Source organism: Amblyomma mixtum, chromosome 3 (genome assembly GCF_055824585.1).
Source record: "Amblyomma mixtum isolate Tamu chromosome 3, ASM5582458v1, whole genome shotgun sequence".
NCBI classification, from domain to species: domain Eukaryota; kingdom Metazoa; phylum Arthropoda; class Arachnida; order Ixodida; family Ixodidae; genus Amblyomma; species Amblyomma mixtum.
Window position 1 is genome coordinate 301,265,283 of NC_143014.1, and position 9,048 is coordinate 301,274,330.

Sequence of the window (9,048 nt, forward strand, 5' to 3'; positions counted from 1 at the left end):
TTTCCGTGTACTCAAGTGATGCGGCTTGTCGCCAATGGCTTGAACAAAACTTTAAAGCTAGACGACCATACTGGCAAGCCCTCTGAAGTCATACTGACACTGCTGATGCATGGTGCGGCCAGAATGATGGCGTGGAGTGTAAAGTTGAATATAAGCTGTCAACTGCATCCAGATTCCTAATTTGTGTAACTGATCAACGTGTCTTGACTCACGTTCAATCATGTACAATAGCAGTCCAGGTGGAGAAGAAATGAAGTACTATTACACACAAGCTCTTCCTTTATGCATGTTGTGCATTGCGTACATACAAAGCATGTGGCTTAGAATGAAAGAAGAGTGTTTGGGTGAGTAAAGGCACATACGTTTTATTTTCATGACAAATTGCATACATTGTACTTCTGCATATTGCTGTCAGATTCATCTGAAAAGCATAGGAAAGACCTCACTTAGCAAACACAATCAAACTATTCACTATTGACCAACTGGCTTTTGTAGGGTCTTGCAAAAATATTTAATGAGAACCAAACCATTACATTTCATTGACCAAATTCATTTTTTCTTTACAGGAAAGAAACTAAAATCCACAGGACCAGGAAAAAACACACAATGCGCTTACCTGGACAACACTGTGTGCAAGATTGCCCTGAGCTGCCGAAAAGAAGGTAGCTCAGGTTGGGTGCCAAAAACAATTCAATGCAGATACCTTCTTGCTGTCCATAGTACTCACTGCAAACCTTAGTGAGCAAGGAACCATGGCAACATCTTAGTATGGCCGAAAACTTGCCCACAAGCAATGTGCAAGTGCACTTCCCCAAATCTTATGCTCGCTCACAGCTTCAATTATCTCAGCACGGGCAAGAAAATGTACAGATCTCTGATTTCGAATGAAAATGCAGTCAAATACCGGTCACTGCCCATTGAGATATTCCAATAAGTGTGCAGTACGCCTTACAAGGAGCGTATCCTCATGCTTTCAGAATGGGCTCTTTGCAGGAATCTAACCAAATGCTGTTGCCATGTGGATCTTATCGAAATGACCCAAAAAGATGAAGTGCCCTCATGTGTCTGGTGCAAAAAAGGGCTAAAACATGAGTCTTTCTGCTTCTTCATCAGCTGTGAAATGTTATTCCTGCTTCTTTGCACAGCCTCAAAGTCTCTTTTTGTGTTTTTCAAAACCGTTCTATATCAGCAAAACGTCTCCCTCAAAAACATTTCAGCACCCATGAAGAAGCAGAAATACCCACGTCTTAGGCATTTTTTCACAAAATACATAAGGAAGGCTCGCCTTTCTGGGCCATTATTTCGAAAAGGTCCATGTGGCAACAAACTTTGGGACATTTTCTGCAAAGAGCACTATAAGTTCTGAAGCCTGAGAATTCATTCCTCATGAGATGCCTGTCGATATGACAGGATACCTCAATCATCTGTTACTGGGGTCTGTGAGTACACTGGCACTAAAATCAAGGATGTGTACCTTTCCTCGCCACGTGCTGCAACAATGTATGTTGTGAGCAAACGCATTAAAGGTATCAAAGGACTGTGCTTCCAGCTTGCTTGTGGAGGGAAGCGCAAGAGTCTGGCCATGCTCAGCTGTAACCTTTGCTGCTTGTTCATTGGGTTCTGCAGTGAGTACTAGGGACAGAAACAAGGCACCTGAATCAGCTCGTCTTTGACACCTATCCTGCGTGACCTTCTTCTCGTGCAACATAGCAGCGAACTCCATAAGGTCCTTCATGCACATGGTGTCATTCGAGTCAGTGTGTTGCATCAGCTATTTCTTCCCGGTCGTGTGGTTTGCGCTATTTTCTAGAAATTCTTTAAGAAATTACTACTTAATCCTCCACTTCCTGAAGACAAAGTGCTTGCTCAACAGGGCAGTTCCACATGTTGTGCAGCAACCTATCTATTTTCTCATACGTCAGAGGCACTTAGCTATCAAGCAGTGCTTACTGTATTCAGCAGTGAAGTGTACATGCGAGATATCATTATTTCCAAGTTCTCGCAGTGGCATCTCATGCAAGAATATCGAAATTCTCTTCAATTTGTGCTGATATTTTTAAGGATACGCACTCTTATTAGGTGAAAAACAAAAGCTGGTCACATACTAAACAGCAGAAGCAGAGCACCAAGGTACTCACCAATTGCTTGAAGAGCTGTCTGCCAGTTCTCGTGCCATCCCAAATATGGGTACTTTTGAGTGCACTCCTGTCAATGTCTTCATCACGTCAAGCCACTCCAGCATTTCAGTCGAAAGATTTCCCTCTAAAAAAAAAGGAGTTTGTTTTGTTAGACTGGTCATATTTAATTTTACTTTGCACTAGGTACATGGCATTTTACTGCCCTAGACTAAACAATACCAATCATGAATCACATTTTGAATTTTGTCATATATGATCACAAAATTTGATGTATGCGATACATTCTTATAAATTCCGATCAAAATAAAGCTGACATAGTTAAGTATCATTTCTAGAAATGTGGTATCAAGGAAGGAGGCTAACCAGATAACCTGCATGAATGTTTTTAGATGGATGCAAGAGTCGGCACTCTAGCATACAAAATGTAAAGGGTCATCCACTCTTACTGCGAACACATGGCCGCTCTTTTCAGACAGCCACTGCAAGTGACACAGCCGCTCATCGCAGCAGTGTGGCGCTGGAGAAGGAGCTGAATGTGGTGTTTCGCCTCATCTGCCACTTCGTTTCGATGGCCTTCCAATGAGCCTTTCAAAGAGCACAGCCATGCGCTCGCGTGTTTGCACTAAGAGTGGACGACCCTGTACAATATGGCAGGTTTCATCTTCTAACATGTAACTTCATGCTCCAATCACGATCTAATTATGCAAAAAAATTTTCGACCTTCCATTCTGTATAAAGGAAAAAATCCTATGGGCTATGTTCACAAGCCTCTGCAAGTACATGCGAACTGTGCACGTTTTGCATTCAGTTTTGATAGCTTTGCTCTCTATATGACGTCTTGTAGTATAAAACAAAAAAAAATGAAATTAATTTTTCATATTGCCTGAGCTACTGAGGAGGTACAGAATATAAATGCAAAAGGCCTTTTGTCCCTGCATAAAATTGTTAATACAGATATAGCTGTGCTTAACTGAAAGAACTATTGTGCAGAACTAGGCTATTTGGCATTAATTCGCTGAAGCCAGAAAATTGTGTAAAATATAGAAAGTCCTAGTTCTTTCTCGTTCTTGTGTTCATTTTTGCTACTCGTTTCAACAAACCAAGGCTGAAAAAGCATTAAAAGAGGGCCATGCAAAATAGTATAAGTGCAGCAATTCATACGCCTTTATAATGTGGCCATATATCATTATGTTATAGCCAGAGTACCATATCAATTCACCATGCTGGAGCACTGAAAAAAGGTGAAAGAAGTACTAAACGAAGGTTTGCTAATCCCCTAAGCACGTTGCAGAAAAAATGAGGCTGGGTGTGATGTCTCACCTCTGTAGAAATCCAAGTCATGACATTTGCTTCCCCCATGATGAAGGCTCAGCACATAATAAGGCGACAGAAGGTTTGTCATTTCCAAGAAAAGGATCCATAAATACTGCTTCCTGCTCATAAGACAGAGCGGCACTCATTGTAGATTCTACCTGCAAAGCAAAAAGCAGTTTGTTTGAGTGGACTAAACTAGAAAAAAAAGCATAAAATATCTATGCCCAAATGTCTGAACTGAAAGAAATTCAGGGTATTGTAATAGTGAATATGTTAATATATCGCATGCAAGATATGCATGATATTCAACTCAGCTACCATTGGCTTAGCTACTATCTTGTACATTATTATCACAAAAATAGTGATATAGTACTATCAGCATTAGTAGTAGCAGTGAAGATTTCATGGAAATAAAGGAAGGGACTTTGTGTTGGCTGTCATTTTCACAGCAGGCACCGGACCAATAGCTAGTGCAAAGGAAACAGGAGAAATGGCCGAAGAGAGGACCAGGAGGAAGGCAGTAGCATAGCAGGACATAGGATACAATAGGAAGGCAAGGCTTGCATAAAGCAAAATTAAGACATTAGTAAAGATGTACAAGACCAACCACATCACTGTACAGAGTGGAAGACCTTCATTAACTATATTTAGCTCACAATGTGCTCTCATATATCCTTGTAGTAAAATTGGTAATTAATACCATAACTCAAGGAGTGAAACCAATACAGGTGTGAAGGGCAGTCAATTAGCCATGGGCGTGATGCTTGTGCCTTCCTAGCAGGAGACAGATTGACGATTCAGTTGAATATCAGGTCTCAGATACTAATAGTTCAATATTAGCAGCTGCACATTGTTTCACGCACCCTTCTAAAACATATGTGCAGCATTTTTCACAAGACAGTGCATGCTTCAGTTGGGGTACCTGCTGGGAGAGTAGTGTACAGTCAGGCTGGAATGAAATATGAGCCACGCGGATGAACAAGACAAATTATTTTGCCTGTGTGCTTTCAACTGCAGTATACAGCTAGCCTAATTCATGTTTCAGGGTAAAGAATCTACTGAAGTACTCATTTACAAGCCTTTTCTAAATGAATATCTCGCTGTAAAGTAGAAAAGTACGACATATATGTGTTTGCATTTCATTCCGCCCTGACTGTACATGCAGAACATGTCTGTAATAAGTATTATTATCAGTGATGGCTGTTACTTCGAACACTAAGCAGATAAGTGAAACCTCCAAGCTCTCCTTGAAGGCAAGAGTCTATGCAGACAAGATTCTAAACACGCTTTGAAGTATGTAGATTTGATATTCAGCATGGCAAATACTGCTACATTAATAGCGAGCACTTCAGGTCAATACACGGTGCCTTTGAAACTTCTTGCCTAAAATTTGCTCGCGAAAATGCAAAACGCATGCAAAAGTGCAATCTGCAGGCACAACAATTGATGCTGTGCAAGCAACAAGAAAAAAAAAATGAAGGCAATGCTGTGATACTCTTTCAGTCATTCAAGCGTAAAAATGATAATGCATGCTGGCTGATGTTGCTACTTAACAATGAAAAATAGCGGCTACTGCTCACTTACAACAAACGCTTTCTCTGAGCAAACAATGAAATAAGCAATGCTAGTCATGCAGCCTCTCGTCATTCCTTTTACGAAGACAGCCTTTAAGCATTTGGAATGCAAGCCTCCCCGCCAGTGCAGCGACACAAATACACGGAGGTTCGAATGCCAAGGATATTAGTTAATTACCACGTCGTCATTATAACGCAAACGATTCACACGCGCTCTGCACCAGGCCGCCAGTCAACGCCAACTCTTTGATCACGTACTGCCTTGATGCGGTACATGATAGGTTGCACCGAGTGTGCGACGCTACCAAAAAACACGAGCAAGCAGTGTATCCAAGTCAGCGCAAAGCAGATGTAGCCAAGCACATGGAGCAGCCGATGAGCAACCTAGATTATGAAAACGGGCGCACTAAGGCGCGCGTGAAATGGAAAGGAGCGCGAAAGGCGCGCACGCCAAAGGTCCCTCCTGAAAACAATACAGCACGGCGATAATCCAGGCGACGATGGCTGAAGCAGGCAGAAGCTCGAGCTGGCACGCTAAGGTGCGCGCGGCGCATAGCACGGACAAAATCCGACGACGCAGAAGAGTGCGCTGAGAACATGTCGAGAAGAGAGAAGAACCGCGGCAGAGGCATGGGGAGGGAGGCGAGCGCTTCGAGAGACGTACCGCCATGGCCGACGCTGTGTCGGGCACCGCACACCCGTCAGGAAGAAGCGCCACTCGGGCCACTACAGGAGCTGCGGTGAAACGTTGTCGGCGTAAGACGCGCGCAAAAACAGTTGAGGGTTACTCTGGTTGCGCGTAGAACGAAGACTGGAACGACGAAAGTGGCGCAATGGCTGGCGTACGCCGGCGTGGACCACAACGGCCAAAATGAACCACCGTCCACCGCCAGCCAAACGTGCTTGGCTTAGCTTGGCTTGTTCAAAGAACGCGACAGTCGACAACAGAGGAAGTCGCATGGTACGGTCAACCTTGGAATGCAGGGGAAGGCATTCACGCCGAGGTGGAGAGGAGGATGCCCTCTCCCGAACGGCGCGGCGTGCCCCCTGCTCTCTGGTAGCAAAGGTTCCTTTTCACAATGGGCTCATTCCTCCCTTTCTGCTGCCTCTACCCCTGCGAAAAAAAGAAAGCTTTACCCAAGGAGAAGCAGAACGGAACTGGACGCGCACCCTCCAAAGCAGTAGCATGTAACTACTGCGAGACGCCTCAAAGAGCAGTTGTAGTGAGCAATTCTCTGCGTACTGCTTTCTTGTTTTCCAATGCGTTAATTAAATCAGTTTGTTAAAGTTTAGTCGTATTTATAATTGACCTAAAGCGAACGAAACATCTTTGCGTTACGAAAAAAAAAAGGTCGTTTTTCGAAGGTTGCTGGAAGCGGCTGCAAAATAAAGTTTTCTCTCTCTGTGGAAGCTGCTGCACTCTGCTCGGTAATCTACGCCACGCATTAGGGCATTCCGTAGTAAGTACTAAATGAACGCGAGATTCGTGTGGGCTAGTGACAACGCTTTTGCATACCTGGGACCTGGAATGTCGATTACGCAAGAACACCGAGCTGTGCGAGCTTGAGACAGCACCTGTCTTCGCAGCGAAAGGTGAAATATGACTCCGGCACGACAAATTGTTTGATGCAGAGCAGTGAAATTACACTTACCTTTCACACATCGGTCTTCCGTGCGTCAAAGCGTACTTGCGCGTCCACAAGAACGCAAATTGTCGTTGAAAAGAGAAGCAAAGTGGAGCCGCCACCACAGCAGCGCACTCAGTGGCGTAGGGGTATAAAGGTGACCCCAAGGCACCTACCGGGTTCAAAGCGAGTATCTCTAAAATTTCGGGGGAGGAGGAGGGAGTAGTATGAAAGGTGTATGAGCACCAGCACAACTTGCTTGGCTGCGCACATGCCCCTGGCCTCCCCCATTTCGTTCCCAGAGATCGCAAATGTAGTAGACATGAAATTTTTTTTCAGCACCAATTTTTCAAAGAAAGGGTGCTGCGTAAGCCCATTTTCACATCAGCTGTCAGACCGTAACGCTTGGCACCCCTTGGAAATGTGGCACCGTGCAAAAAAAGGCTGTCAGTTAACAAAAATGCTTCAAGTTATAATTATCGATTTCAGAGGCAATATTGCATATGCAAAATAGAATTGAAATTGAATTGAATGTGTTGTAACCCAAACACCACTTTTCAAAAGTCTTAGTAGATGCTACGGCCTGGAGTATTTCGGCTCTGTGGGCAGCCCTGAACCGAAGCTAATATTAAAAAAGCGCGCCAGTGACTTCTCTCCGCTCATTTGCAGCATTTGACAAATGCTCTAAAAAAGAATTTAACAGCAATGTCATTAACGTTTGACCAAAGCAAAAACGTAACGCTGCTGTGATGGTTCCCTTATTAGCTGGGACGGCTCAGGGGCCCACTGAAACAGTGAGACAGATATTTCCCCCTTTCCAATAACAAATTATTATTGACCATGCAGGCATGAAAGTAAGCAGCGGCGTCAAATCATGACAACCTTTGTTCTTTTTCTGTTGTCATTAATTAAGTTATTAATGCGTTTGGCGGTAACACAATGCCGAAGGAGTCAACCGCTGTGTAGTGTTAAGCTTTGCTGCCTAACAGAATGTTCAAGTTTTCTTCCCTGCAACGTCTACGGGTGAATAATGACGACTCCTCCGTTATTGAACTGAAGTACGGTCTCCTCCTCCGTGTTTTCTAAAAATGCAAATGGTCCTTTTTTTCCACGTAGTAAGTCTCTGTAAAGTCACGGACTTTTTTTACAGTGCACAGGCGACTTCCGAAGCGCCGGCCGCTGCGGCTTCGATGCGGAAGAGGCTATAGGCCTGGCGACGATCACGGCAACCAGGCAGCAGCAGAGCTCGTCGCGCGGAGCGCCCGCGAGCGTTGCCGTTGCCGAAAGCTCGAAACATAAGCAGGCATGCTTTGTCGCTGCTCGGGCAGTTGTGGGCGGAGCTTGGGTCGAGCGGCGCAGCGATGCTCACCGCTCCGTGTCCCTGCTTGCAATGGGGCGGCAGTTCGCAAGCGACGATCGGTGCGGCGCGTCGGCCGAGTGGTTATATGGCTGGATGAATGTTGCTGCGCGTGCATTATTTGTCAAAATAATGATTGCACTTCGCGCTCTGAGCTCGCTACTTGCTTTTGGTCGGCGAATGTTCTCGCTCGGCCACCGATCTGCCCAAGACACGTCGGCCGACGGGTCTCTTCGGCATCTTTGGTTGGCGGCGTTGTCACACTAGGACGACGCTTGGTCATTGGGGCATCGTCGTCGTCGTCGGTGCAGTGTGACTGGCTAGTCGGGGAACGACCAGGTTGGCCGACGCGACCGTCGGCGTCGCTGTCGCGTCGGCATCGGGGTCCCGTCGGCCTAGTGTAGTTCCTCGTCTGCGTCATCCCGCGATTCCTCATAATCGGTGTCTTCGCCGAAATAAAGCTCTTCTTTCCGACTCGGAGCTGTTCGGCATTGCGACTTGCCCTCCGCCCGGCTCTCCGGCTCTCCTTGACGCGCACCACGTGCGTGTCAAGCAGACGACATGCCTACAACGACGTCACGGCTTTCAGGACCCACGTGACAACGCATTGTCTGGTTTTTGACGTCATGTAAAAGCCTGGCAAAACCTGGCAACTACGAACCGAAACCGAAACTGCTGGGTACAAATAATACGATTATTAATTATATACTGCGAGTTCATGTTTCTAAGATGGTGTTCCATGCTCACTGAATCGCTACGCATTATTTACAACCCAGTGGTACAACACAAAATTGTGGTGTCTCTACCCCTTTAACTGGTTTTTAACTCTGGTGCGAAATGATGTATCCAAATCGCGTCATCTGTCAGAAATCGACACCAGAAGTCCTACGGATTACGAGCAAGCATCGATAAACACTGCTTCGGGAGGTATGTGCTCATGCAAGATTGGCTGATCTTCAGCAGTGTGGACTGCCAAAGTACACAGACCTTCTTCATCTCTAATATCTCTTGTGTACTCTCTCTACCGAGATGCCTGCAAT

The 9,048-nt window shown here is 45.3% G+C and overlaps 1 long non-coding RNA gene across 2 annotated transcripts; it reads right to left on the minus strand.

Moving 5' to 3' along the window:
* Positions 1 to 339: 339 nt before the first annotated feature.
* LOC149355392 (uncharacterized) lies at positions 340 to 5,942 on the minus strand. Of its 2 annotated transcripts, none has more exons than XR_016291496.1 (4): positions 5,691 to 5,942; positions 3,459 to 3,610; positions 2,139 to 2,262; positions 340 to 421 (listed from the first exon to the last, which is right to left on the minus strand). It is a non-coding gene; the product is annotated as an uncharacterized LOC149355392 (long non-coding RNA). The 2 variants fall into 2 exon arrangements; XR_016291497.1 differs by lacking the exon at positions 5,691 to 5,942 and adding an exon at positions 4,316 to 4,711.
* Between the last annotated feature and the right edge of the window lie 3,106 nt (positions 5,943 to 9,048).